The following is a 14,478-nucleotide window of genomic DNA, read 5'->3' as shown; positions in this document are numbered from 1 at the left end:
AAGTTGTGCAATGTTTCTGGCAAAACTACACCCACAATAACTTTAGAAAGTTCTAGTTTCTGACCCAACAATAGAGAAATGGCAATTTTTCCCCCGAGTTAAGATGGTTTGCAAAGGAGCAATCTGCAAGTGGTAGTGTTGTTAAGTGCTTGCTCCCCTTGCTATTCCTAATGTTAGAATTCCAACTACTGTTAAAATAGTCCAGGTTTGTAAATGCAGTGTACTTCAGGGATGCCAGATATTGGATCAACATTACAAAGTTGGTGGATGAGAGTGCCAATCACTGTTTTGTCCAGAAGATGTTGATATCTGTCAAACTAGAAGTTGTATTAATTCAAGCAAGTGGAGAATATTCTATTTCATTCCAGACATATGCTTTGTAAGTTACAGAAAGCACTACAGTGTCAAGAGATAAGTCGCTCACAACAAAACATGTGCTCTTATAGCCACAACATTTATATGGCTGGTCCAACTGAGTTTCCAGTCAATTTCCAGGAGGTTGAAATTGGTAACTATAGTAGTATGCAACATGAAGGCAAGATCTTGCATTCACAAGGATTGTTTGTAGGTCATCTGCACCAGCCTGATTAGCAAAAACATGGTCAAATATGTTTGTTCATGAGCACCGCACTGGGTCTGAAGCAGAAAATGCTCTTTACAACTCAGTTTGCTCAATTAGTGGTGGCTCTACCAAGCCATTCCTGGTGATGGACAATTAAGTCCTTCACCCAGTATACATTGTGGACCCTTGCTACATTAAATGCTTTTTGCAGGATTTGTTCAAAATGGTAAAAGCAGAAAATGTCAGAATCATACAAGGCCATATCTGAGAGAAGAGAAACAGAGTTAATGTTTCAGCCCAAATACTCTGTCAGAACTGGGAGTAGACAAAGGAAGCTTGTTGAGCTGCAGGGATGAGGAAGGGAGATTGATACTGCAGTGCAATTTCAGCAAAAAACAGTACAAATGCACCAAAAACCCTTTTGTTATAATGGCTAACAGACCATTTGCTCTCTGAATCATCGGCTGCATTTTCAAATTGACCTCAGTGACTTGTGTACACGCACACCAGGTCCCTTTGAATATTAACATTTCCCAATCTCTAACCATTTAACAAACACTTGGTTTTGATTTTCTTCACCAAAATAGATGACCTTTTCATTTTCCCCACATTATCCACTGTTACACTCTTGCCATTTAACTTTACACATTCTGCAAAATTCCTGTACAAAATCATACTTAGTATCTCAACTAGTTTGGTACCTTTATTGAACGTGGAAATATGACGATTGGTCTCCTCAACCAAATTGCTGATATGGATTGTAAATAACCATATAACAATTACAGCATGGAAACAGGCCATCTCGGCTCTTCTAGTCCGAGCTGAAAGCTTACTCTCACCTAGTCCCACTGACCCACACTCAGCCCATAACCCCCCATTCCTTTCCTGTCCATACATCTATCCAATTTTACTTTAAATGACAATACCAAACCTGCCTCTACCACTTCTACTGGAAGCTCGTTCCACACAGCTACCACTCTGAGTGAAGAAATTCCCCCTCGTGTTACCCTTAAACTTGTGCCCCCTAACTCTCAACTCATGTCCTCTTGTTTGAATCTCCCCTACTCTCAATGGAAAAAGCCTATCCACGTCTACTCTATCTATCCCCCTCATAATTTTAAATACCTCTATCAAGTCCCCCCTCAACCTTCTATGCTCCAAAGAATAAAAACCTAACTTGGTCAACCTTTCCCTGTAACTTAGGTGCTGAAACCCAGGTAACATTCTAGTAAATCTTCTCTGTACTCTCTCTATTTTGTTGACATCTTTCCTATAATTCGGTGACCAGAACTGTACACAATACTCTATATTCGGCTTTACCAATTCCTTGTACAATTTTAACATTACATCCCAACTCCTATACCCAATGCTCTGATTTATAAAGGACAACATACCAAAAGCTTTCTTCACCACCCTATCCACATGAGATTCCACCTTCAGGGAACTATGCACCATTATTCCTAGATCACTCTGTTCTACTGCATTCTTCAATGCCCTACCATTTACCATGTATGTCCTATTTGGATTATTCCTACTAAAATGTAGCACCTCACACTTATCAGCATTAAACTCCATCTGCCATCTTTCAGCCCACTCTTCTAACTGACCCAAATCTCTCTGCAAGCTTTGAAAACCTACTTCATTATCCACAACACCACCTACCTTAGTATCATCTGCATACTTACTAATCCAATTTACCACCCCATCATCCAGATCATTAATGTATACAACAACATTGGACCCAGTACAGATCCCTGAGGCACACCAATAGTCATCGGCCTCCAACCCGACAAACAGTTATCCACCACTACTCTCTGGCATCTCCCATCCAGCCACTGTTGAATCCATTTTACTGCTTCAATATTAATACCTAATGATTGAACCTTTCTAACTAACCTTCCATATGGAACCTTGTCAAAGGCTTTACTGAAGTCCATATAGACAACATCCACTGCTTTGCCCTTGTCAACTTTCCTCATAACCTCTTCAAAAAATTCAATAAGATTTGTCAAACATGATCTTCCATGCACAAACCCATGTTGACTGTTCCTAATCAGACCCTGTTTATCCAGATAATTATATATACCATCTTTAAGAATACTTTCCATTAATTTACCCACCACTGACGTCAAACTGACAGGCCTATAATTGCTAGGTTTACTCTTAGAATCCTTTTTAAACAATGGAACCACATGAGCAATACACCAGTCCTCCAGCACCATCCCCGTTTCTAATGACATTTGAAATATTTCTGTCAGAGCCCCTGCTATTTCTACACTAACTTCCCTCAAGGTCCTAGGGAATATCCTGTCAGGACCCGGAGATTTATCCACTTTTATATTCCTTAAAAGCACCAGTACTTCCTCCTCTTTAATCAGCATAGTTTCCATAACTTCCCTACTTGTTTCCCTTACCTTACACAATTCAATATCCTTCTCTTTAGTGAATACTGAAAAGAAATTGTTCAAAATCTCCCCCATCTCTTTTGACTCCACACAAAGTTGTCCACTCTGATTTTCTAAGGGACTAATTTTATCCCTCACTATCCTTTTGCTATTAATATAACTGTAGAAACCCTTCGGATTTATTTTCACCTTACTTGCCAAAGCAACCTCATATCTCCTTTTAGCTTTTCTAATTTCTTTCTTAAGATTCTTCTTACATTCTTTATATTCCTCGAGCGCCTCATTTACTCCATGCTGCCTATATTTATTGTAGATATCTTTTTCCTAACCAAGTTTCCAATATCCCTTGAAAACCATGGCTCTCTCAAACTTTTAACCTCTCCTTTCAACCTAACAGGAACATAAAGATTCTGTACCCTCAAAATTTCACCTTTAAATGACCGCCATTTCTCTATTACATCCTTCCCATAAAACAAATTGTCCCAATCCACTCCTTCTAAATCCTTTCACATCTCCTCAAAGTTAGCCTTTCTCCAATTAAAAATCTCAACCCTGGGTCCAGTCCTATCCTTCTCCATTAATTATATTGAAACTAATGGCATTGTGATTACTGGACCCGAAGTGCTCCCCAACACGTACCTCCATCACCTGACCTATTTCATACCCTAACAGAAGATCCAACACTACCCCTTCTCTAGTCGGTACCTTTATGTATTGCTGCAAAAATCTATCCTGCACACATTTTACAAACTCCAAACCATCCAGCCCTTTTACAGTATAGGCTTCCCAGTCTATGTGTGGAAAATTAAAATCTCCCACAATCACAACCCTGTGCTTACTACAAATATCTGCTACCTCCTTGCAAATTTGCTCCTCCAATTCTTGCTCCCCATTAGTTGGTCCTAAATACACTCCTATAAGTGTTACTACACCTTTCTCATTCCTCAATTCCACCCAAATAGCCTGTCTAGACGAGCCCTCTAATCTATCCTGCCAGAGCACCACTGTAATATTTTCACTGACAAGCATTGCAACACCTCCCCCTCATGTCCCTCCGATTCTATCACACCTGAAGCAACGAAATCCAGGAATATTTAGTTGCCAATCACACCCCTCCTGCAACCATGTTTCACTAATAGCTACAACATCATATTTCCAGGTATCAATCCATGCTCTAAGCTCATCCACCTTTCTTACAATGCTCCTAACATTAAAATAAAAGCATTTAACAGATTCTCCACCTCTTCCTCTCTGTTTCCCTCTAACAGTACAAAGAACTTTATTGTCTTCTTTTTCTTCCTTCTCCCATACATCTGTTCCTACACTCTGGTTCCCCTCCCCCCCTCGTATCTAGTTTAAATCCACTGGAGCCTCTCTAGCAAACCTACCTGCAAGAATATTTGTCCCCCTCCAGTTCAGATGTAAACCATCCCGCCGGAACAGGTCCCACCTTCCCTGGAAAACTGTCCAATTATCTATAAATCTGAAGCCCTCCCTCCTGCACCATGTCTTCAGCCACGTGTTGATCTGCACTTTCTTACTATTTCTAAACCCGCCTGCACGTGGCACTGGTAGCAATCCTGAGATTGCTATCCTGGAGGTCCTGTCCTTTAACTTGGCACCTAGCTCCCTAAACTCACCTTTCAGGACCTCCTCACTCTTCCTACCCACGTCATTTGTCCCTACATGGACCACAACATCCAGCTGCTCACCCTCCCTTTTGAGAATATTGAGAACCCTGGCACCAGGGAAGCAACAGACTATCCGGGATATTTGGACCCTAAGGCACAAATCCCTGGGTATCCCACAAATCACAACCTGCCAAGCCAAGGAGGATCCATTTAGTGCCACTCTTTGCATAGTCTGATAACCATACTAGTGCATTATCGCCAATAGAATTGAATGTGTTTTAACTTTATCATAAGCGAATAAAACAAGAGGACCTAGATTTAGGGCAAGGAGTAAGAGAAGGGGACCCTTTTCCTACCCAGTGAAAAGATCCCCTTCAGATTTGAAATGCCTCAGCAAGTGGTGGAAGCAGTGATGCTGGCAACATTTTGTAAGTACCGTATTAAGTTCATAGAATAAAACAGCAATGGAATAGGCCCTTTGAGCCAACTGATACAGACCAAAGGCTTGTCCTATTTGCCTCTGTGTAACCATTTCCCTCCAAACCTTTTCTATCTGTGTACAGGTCCAAATGACATTTAAACATTGTAATTGTTGCTTTTCTACCATTTTCTCCAGCAGCACATTCCATATAACAAGATATCTAGGTCTTGTAATCAGTGCCCCAATTGATGACGGCAAACATACCAAACAGTTTCTTCACCACCCTGTCCAAACTACCCAAGTACGTGCAGTCCTAAGTCTCGCTGTTGTACAATACTCACCATTACTCTGACAAACTACATTCCTTGTCTTCAATTGCATCTGGCATTGCTTTGTCCACTTTCCCAGTTGATCTCATGCTGTTGTAATTTTGAACAACAACTGCCCTGCCTTTGTCAATACCATATAACCATTTAACAATTACAGCACAGAAACAGGCCATCTCGGCCCTTCTAGTCCATGCCGAACACTTACTCTTACCTAGTCCCACCTACCTGCACTCAGCCCATAACCCTTCATTCCTTTCCTGTCCATATACCCTTCCAATTTCTTTTTAAATGACAAAATCGAACCTGCCTCTACCACTTCTAACGGAAGCTCGTTCCACACAGCTACCACTGAGTAAAGAAATTCCCCCTTGTGTTACCCCTAAACTTTTGCCCCTTAACTCTCAACTCATGTCCTCTTGTTTGAATCTCCCCTACTCTCAATGGAAAAAGCCTATCCACGTCAACTCTATCTATCCCCCCTCATAATTTTAAATACCTCTATCAAGTCCCCCCTCAACCTTCTACGCTCCAAAGAATAAAGACCTAACTTGTTCAACCTTTCTCTGCAACTTAAATCTCCTCTGTACTCTCTCTATTTTGTTGACATCCTTCCTATAATCTGGTGACCAGAACTGTACACAATACTCCAAATTTGGCCTTAACAATGCCTTGTACAATTTTAACATTACATCCCAACTCCTATACTCAATGCTCTGATTTATAAAGGGCAGCATACCAAAAGCTTTCTTCACCACCCTATCCACATGAGATTCCACCTTCAGGGAACTACGCACCATTATTCCTAGATCACTCTGTTCTACTGCAATCCACAATGCCCTACATACCCTCAAACAAAAAATCCCTCAAATTAGCAAAACACATTTTCCCAAACACTGCACCATGCTACCACTAATCAGAACTTGCCTTTCCAAATTCTCTTTCTCAGAATCCCTTCCAGTAACCATCCCACTGATGAAGCAAGATCGCCAGCCTGTGGTTCTCTAGCATTCTTTGTGGTCCTTTTTAAATAAAGGCACCACATCAGCTACTCGAGTCTTCTGTACCTGTATAAAAAGAAAAATTAGGACCCTAGCAACTTCATCCTTTGCTTCCCACAGGATATACTTTGTCAGGCCCAGGGATTTATCCACTGTTATATGCTTCAAGAACACCCCCTTTTTCATAATATCCATATTTTTCAGGTAATCACTGCTCTCTTCCCTGAACTCACCAGCTTTCATAACTTCCACAGTAGATACATTTAAAGGCATTTATTTAAGACCTCGTCCATCCCGTGACATCATTGGGCAGATAATGTTATGGACCAAGTACTAGAAGATGGGATTAAAGTAAATGGGTCCCACTGGTTAGCATGAACATGGGGGCCTTTTACCATGCTTTATAACTCCAAGTCTATAATTAATCTCTTGTGTAGGATTACCAAAAACCCAAATATACCAGATCTACCAGTTTCCCCATATTTACTCCATAGCTCAAATACTCAAAATACCCTAATTCCAGTAGTTAGTCAAACACAACTTTCATAAATTGATGCTGATTCTGCTCAGTCTTTGTGAGGAGTTCTGTTATTACATCCTTAAATGTTGATTCTTGCATTTCTCCCCTTATCACTTTTTTTTTTTTTTTTCTAAATTTTATTTAAATTTTTAAATGATTACAAGTGAAGAAAAAAAAAGATATGTGACCCTTCCCCCCTCCCCTTAATCCCTCCCCCCTAACTACCCTATATAAAAAAAATTAAGAAAGAAAGAAAAGAAAGAAAGAAAGAGTGCCTGGTTGTTGGTAGGTCTCCACATGCTCCATGGAGTTCTTAATAACTTTAGTATATATATTTATTTTTTTTTCCCCAAGTAGCCATTAATTTTCTCTTCAGAGCACCTATATATTTAATCCTGTCTTTTGTAAATAAGGGCCCCAGATTTTCAAAAATGTTTCATATTTATCTCTTAAGTTATAAGTAATTTTTTCTAATGGAATACAGCCATAGATTTCTTTTTTCCAACAATCTATACTTAAATATGTATCTGATTTCCAAGTAATTGCAATAGCCTTTTTGGCTACAGCCAGCGCAGTTTTTATAAATTCTTTCTGATATTTATTAAGTTTGAGTTTTGGTTTTGTCCCTTCAATATCACCTAGTAAAAGTAATATTGGGTTATGAGGAAGTTTTATTCCCGTAATTTGTTCCAATAAAAGTCTTAAATTTGTCCAAAAAGGTTGAATTTTAGAGCAAGACCATGTAGAATGTAAAAATGCCTTATCACTGATGTTAGGCAGTTACTCATTTTCACTGACTTCCTTTCAAGCTACTGTAACAAGTCAAAAGGATGGTTAAAAAGGGAGAAAATAGCAAAGGCTTAATCAGAGAGAGTAACTAAATCCCATGTGTATGATTATCTTAAAATATTTGTTTATTTTGAAGTCTCTTTTTGAAACTCTTCTTTGAAGTCAAAAAATTTGAGAAAATTAATCCTATTATGTCTACATGATTCAAAAATCAGCTGTCTGCCTTCCAACACTAGGTCTGTAACCCAGCAGGTCCAAATTCAAGCAAATGTGATGCACCTTTCTACTTCCATCACCTTTTCATGATAAAATTTGCCTTCCTATAAACCCTTAGGCATTACTAGACAATCCAATCTCCTATGAGCATGACATTCTAAACTTGGAAAGTCGATAACCCCATCTAAAAGACCCACAGAAAGGTGCAGACAGGTTATTCTTGTGCAGAAAAGCAGTCCTATATCTGACCCAAGCATGTTTGAAATACACCATCATGCAAAGTATTCTTTACAATCACGGCTCAAAGCACTTTAGTACTTATTTATTGATTCCTCCAATAAATGTATACGTTTAACTAAATTCAAGTTTCAAAATAAATTTTCAATGGTTTTGAAGTGCAATACCCATTAAATAGTATTTTACACGTTTTTAAAATGATCTCTTACAGAGTACAGCAAATTTTAACATTTAAACTTACCAATTTTTATAAATCAAATTTGAATCACATACCAGAGTTAGAAACATTAAAAGCGATTTCTAGTTTATTCCATGTAATCTTTAGAACTACAAACTTTTGCATGTTACAATAGGAGCATACTGAAAGAAGTTACACGAGTAGTGTCTACCAAAGGAAAGTGACCTTGAAAGGAAGAGTAAAATAGTATTGCAGGAACATCTGTTGCCTTGCAAACAAATCAGCTAGTTTTGCAGTTCCAGTGTTGATTACTTTAGTCCCATGGTCCAAACAGATTATCTTAACGCATGACTGAAAATCTGGTAGTTGAGTAAAACAATTGTAAGTAGTAGACATTCAAGAGTAAAAGAAATTCCTGAGATTCACAGCTTTAACTTTACCTTCAAACATGCAAAATACTACACAGCATTGGCACTCGGTGTGTATTTTAAAAAAGCTCTGCTTATTAAAAAAGCAAATATCTCAGATAATACTTTGGTTTAGTGTTGAGATTGAAGTCTGCCCAAAGAGACAGTTGATAGAGTGTTTGTCCATTGCCTGAGACACACGTTAAAACATTACATCGGTATATACATATATAAATTCATCAATTAACCTTGCATTCAGTGGTTTATATTATTACTGCTCAAAAATACCTTTGGTTCTCATAAGAGATGTTTATCCCTTTTCTCAGCTAACAAACACCTGCTGAACATATATTCTGAGGAACATTATGTCCCTTGGCAATAATGACTGAATGACTTTAGGTACATATTTCTGCATAAATACATCATCAGGCTCTAACAGAAACACAAAAACCTTGCTAAATTAAATGCAAGTATATTTATGTACAATGTCCGGTGTATGTTACTAAAAAGGGCTTCTTTGGTTTGTTACGAGTAGGAATGTTTCTTTGTGTGTTAAATGTTTCTCTCGCCGTTGTTTCGCTTTAGAATGGCTGATATGGTAATTGTATTCATTTGTTAATCAATGGGGAATGTTATTGTGTTTTGTGAGGCTGGGAACTTGGGGGAGGGGTTGCGTGGGCTTGGGGGTGAAGGGAGTCGGCAGGAGAGACGGACGAGGAAGGTGGACGGGCGCTGGACGGCTCGTAGGACCACCGCGACTGGCGCTAGACGGCTCGTAAGACCACCGGGTGGTCCCAGGCGTGACGACGTGGCTGTCGGATGATTCGTTGATTGAGCTCCTACGATGTGCACTACACTGACTGAACTTTGATAAGTTGGCGCTTTTGTTTTTTCCTTTCCTTGTATATATATATATATGTATATATATATATATTGTATTGCCTAATACTTCTTTAGTTAATGTTAGTAAACTCTTTAAAGTGTATTTCATAACGGTATTTGTTGTGGGTTTGATACTGTTGGGTAGGTGTTACATTTGTGGGGTGCTCGTCCGGGATTGGATTGTCAGGGGGCTGTGGAATCGCGCAGGTAGCGAGGGAAATGGAGAGAGAGAAAATTGTTCGCTGGTGCGGATTTGAAGGTGTACCGGTACAGTACGCATGCGTAGTGAGCGGAGTGGATTTTTGAGTTTCGGGAGACGCGGTAGTGCGGGGGTTAAGTTTGGTGAAGGGTATGGGGCAGGTAGAATTGGTAGCTAGACGGTGTGGTAAAGAGATGGAGTCTAGCTGGGTGTTGGTTAGTACGAGTGCTGATGTCAGGACGTTGGAACTGCCGGCGACGGTCAGTGTACCGGGGGAGGAGGGGCTGTGGGGACTCCACACTCTCTCCGAGGATGAGGCTGAGGAGACATCGAAGGGAGCTGACCGCTGAAGTCTTTAACTTCGGGGATTCCCCTGTGTCGCTGGAGTGGAAACACAGGCTAGTGGAGAAGATGCTGAAGATGGAAGCTGTTTTTTCTCAGGGCGAGTTTGATGTTGGCTGCTCCAAAAGCACTCGCCACACCATTCGGGTGACGGAGGACACCCCGTTCAGAGAGAGATCCCGGCGGCTGGCTCCGGCAGATGTTGAGGACGTGCGGCAGCACCTGCGCAAGTTGAAGGAGGCCGGAATCATAGCTGAGTCCCGAAGTCCTTATGCGTCCCCAATAGTGGTGGCACGGAAGAAGAATGGGCGAGTGCGCATGTGTGTTGACTACAGGACGTTGAATCGGCGAACTGTCCCTGATCAATATACTGTCCCAAGAGTCGAGGATGCGCTGGCCTGCCTGAGCGGTGCGAAGTGGTTCAGTGTGCTGGATTTAAGAAGTGGGTATTACCAGATCCCAATGAGTGCGGGTGATAAAGAGAAGACCGCTTTTAAATGCCCGCTGGGGTTCTTTCAGTTCGAACGAATGCCCCAAGGCATATCGGGAGCTCCAGCCACCTTCCAGAGGCTCATGGAGAGAACTGTGGGGGATATGAATCTGTTACAGGTGCTGGTGTACCTGGACGATTTGATAGTGTTTGGATCGACTTTGGAGGAACATGAGGAGAGGCTGTTGAAGGTGTTGGGCCGGCTTAATGAAGAAGGGTTGAAGCTTTCCCTGGACAAATGCCAGTTCTGCAAGTCATCGGTTAGCTACGTTGGCCATATCATTTCGCGAGAGGGAGTGGCTACTGATCCAACCAAGATAGAGGCCGTGACCACCTGGCCGAGACCCCAGAAAGTGGGCGCTCTGCGCTCATTTTTGGGGTTCTGTGGGTATTACCGACGATTTGTGAAAGGATACGCCAAAGTGTGTCACCTGTTGACTTAGCTGTTGTGTGGCTATCCCCCGGTGGGAAAGAAAAGGACGGGGGACCAGAGGCAGGACGCTGGAGGATACTGGAACCCGGCGGAACCTTTTGGCTCGAGATGGGATGATCAATGTGAAGTGGCGTTCCGATCTTTGAAAAGGGCACTGACCCAGGCCCCGGTGTTGGCTTTTGCCGATACCCAGAAGCCATATGCGCTGCACACGGATGCCAGTCGAGAGGGTCTAGGGGCTGTTCTGTACCAGGAGCATGGCAAAGCATTGAGGCCGGTAGCCTTTGTCAGCCGAAGCTTGTCGCCATCGGAGAGAAACTATCCCACTCACAAGTTGGAGTTCCTGGCGCTGAAGTGGGCGGTGGTGGACAAGTTGGGCGATTACCTGTACAGAGCCAAGTTTGAGGTGCGAATGGATAACAATCCTCTCACTTATATTTTGACTTCGGCGAAGCTGGATGCCACAGGACATCGGTGGCTGGCGGCCTTGTCGGTATATGATTTCAGCCTGAGGTACCGCCCCGGAAGCAAGAATGTCGATGCGGATGCTTTGTCTCGTCGGGAGCCGGGGGAACAGGAGAGGGACGAGGAGTGGGAGAGTGTCCCTGCCCCTGGAGTGAAGGCTATGTGTCAGTTTGCTATCACTGTGAAGGCTGAGGGAAGAGGAAGGCTGGAGCGAGCCATGGACCATTTGGGGGGTTTTGACGACACCATACCCCTAGCTTACTGTGACCTGACCGCACTGCGGACTAAACAGTTGCCGGAACTGAGTCCGGGGGAAGTGGCAGCTGCTCAGCAAAATGACCCGGGCATTGGCACAGTGTGGAGAGCGGTCGAGAGTGGGGATGGGGCGTTGGCTGAGAAGGCGAAACACCCATTTGTGCCCCTGTTGTTGAAGGAGTGGTCTCGGTTGAAGTTAAAGAACCAAATCTTGTACCGGGTAACGGCGCCTCCGGACCAACCCCACTGTTGGCAACTGGTCCTGCCGGAGGAGTATCGGCAGGCTGTAGTCCAGGCCCTACATGATGATTCTGGACACTTGGGGGTGGAAAAGACCTATGGATTACTCAAAGACCGGTTCTACTGGCCCCGGATGAGGGGGGGAAGTCGAAGAATACTGTAGGGGATGCAATCGTTGCATCCGGAGGAAGACCCTGCCCACGTTGGCGGCTCCACTGTCGCACTTGCAGAGTGCGGGACCTCTGGACCTGGTATGTATGGATTTTCTGTCGATTGAGCCTGACACCAGCAACACCGCGAATGTCTTAGTCATCACCGATCATTACACTCGCTATGCTCAGGCATTTCCCACTAAGGATCAGAGGGCGACGACAGTGGCGAAGGTGTTATGGGAGAAGTATTTTGTTCATTACGGCCTTCCCAGGCGAATCCATAGCGATCAGGGGCGGGACTTTGAGAGCCGCCTTATCCATGAATTACTGACTATGCTTGGGGTTGAGAAATCCAGGACTACCCCGTATCACCCACAGGGAGATCCGCAGCCAGAGAGGTTCAACCGGACCCTGTTGGATATGCTCGGGACGCTGGAGATTGGGCAGAAAAGCAGGTGGAGTCGTCATATTGGACAATTGGTTCACTGTTACAATTGTACTCACAATGATGCTACAGGATATTCGCCCTATTATCTGATGTTCGGGCGGGAAGCGAGGTTGCCCATTGACTTGTGTTTTGGGGGTGAAGTGGGTGAATTACCCGGGAAGTCCCATCTAAAGTATGTGTCCGACATGAAGAGGGAGTTACAGCGGGCGTACGAGTTGGCCGAGGCGGTGGCTACCAAACAAAATCAGAGGAATAAGATGCGGTATGATCGAAAGGTGAAGTTTGTTCAATTATTGCCGGGCGACCGGGTCCTTTTACAGAATTTGGGACTCCCTGGTAAGCACAAGTTGGCAGATTGATGGGCGGCCAGCCCCTATGTAATAGAGAGCCAGATGCCGAACCTGCCAGTTTACCGGGTGAAACCTGAGGATGGGAAAGGGCCTATCAAGGTACTCCATCGGAATCACCTGCTGCCGCTGGGTCATGCGGTGCAGGTGGATACGGAGCCAGAGTGGGAGGTTACGCCCAGTACAAGGACTCTGCCAGGGCGCAGAGAAAGGGAAGAGCCCGCTGCTGAAGAGCGGGGACGGGTCCCTTGGCCGGAAATGGCTACTGATTCGGAAGAGGACGACTCAGATGAGTGGCCCCTGTTCCCATTCGCTGGTGCTCCAGTACCAGGAGAGGAGGCTCCTGGCCCTTCCCATACTGAATTGGGTGAGAGGAGGGAAGGTCTTGAGGGTCAGATGGAGAGGCAGCCAACAGTGGTGGGAGAGAGGGTGGAGCCCGAGAGATCTCAGGTGAGGGAGGACCCCCGTGAGGAAGGGGGTGAGGGTCTGTCAGGTAGACCTGGGGTGTCCGAGACCGTGGGTTCGCAGGTGAAGAGGGAGCCCAGTGGGGCAGAAGGGGTATGGAGATCTCAGAGGATTAGGCGCCCCCCGGAGTGGTTGACATATGTGGTACCAGGAGAACCGAGTGTGATTTCTACTGCTCTGGGTAGTTATGTCACTGCTTTCTGCACCTGGGTGGGGTTTTGTGTGTTGCAAGAAGCTTTGGGGAACTCTAGTAATGCCATGAGGGCATGACATTTGCTGGTGGGGAGAGAATGTACAATGTCCAGTGTATGTTACTAAAAAGGGCTTCTTTGGTTTGTTACGAGTAGGAATGTTTCTTTGTCTGTTAAATGTTTCTCTCGCCGTTGTTTCGCTTTAGAATGGCTGATATGGTAATTGTATTCATTTGTTAATCAATGGGGAATGTTATTGTGTTTTGTGAGGCTGGGAACTTGGGGGAAGGGTTGCGCGGGCTTGGGGGTGAAGGGAGTCGGCAGGAGAGACGGACGAGGAAGGTGGACGGGCGCTGGACGGCTCGTAGGACCACCGCGACTGGCGCTAGACGGCTCATAAGACCACCAGGTGGTCCCAGGGGTGACGACGTGGCTGTCGGATGATTCGTTGATTGAGCTCCTACGATGTGCACTACACTGACTGAACTTTGATAAGTTGGCGCCTTTTGTTTTTTCCTTTCCTTGTATATATATATATATATTGTATTGCCTAATACTTCTTTAGTTAATGTTAGTAAACTCTTTAAAGTGTATTTCATAACGGTATTTGTTGTGGGTTTGATATTGTTGGGTAGGTGTTACATTTGCATAAGAAAATCAAGATTAGGCCACAAGACACTCATGCTTGCTCCTCCATTTTAAAGATTTTAGTTGCTCTTTTACCACACAACCAATTTCTAATACTAACAATAATTATTCTAATATCTAAGGTCATTCAATCTCTTAAGGATGTAGTTCGCTATTGAGCCTTCACAGATCTATTGGGCATTAAATCAGCACACAAGATAAAGAATTTTTGCTTTATCATCCTGAGTT

Source organism: Hemitrygon akajei, chromosome 5, assembly GCF_048418815.1.
Source record: "Hemitrygon akajei chromosome 5, sHemAka1.3, whole genome shotgun sequence".
Taxonomy (NCBI): Eukaryota; Metazoa; Chordata; class Chondrichthyes; order Myliobatiformes; family Dasyatidae; genus Hemitrygon; species Hemitrygon akajei.
The sequence above is the reverse complement of the archived record's forward strand: the minus strand, read 5'-3'. Positions refer to the sequence as shown.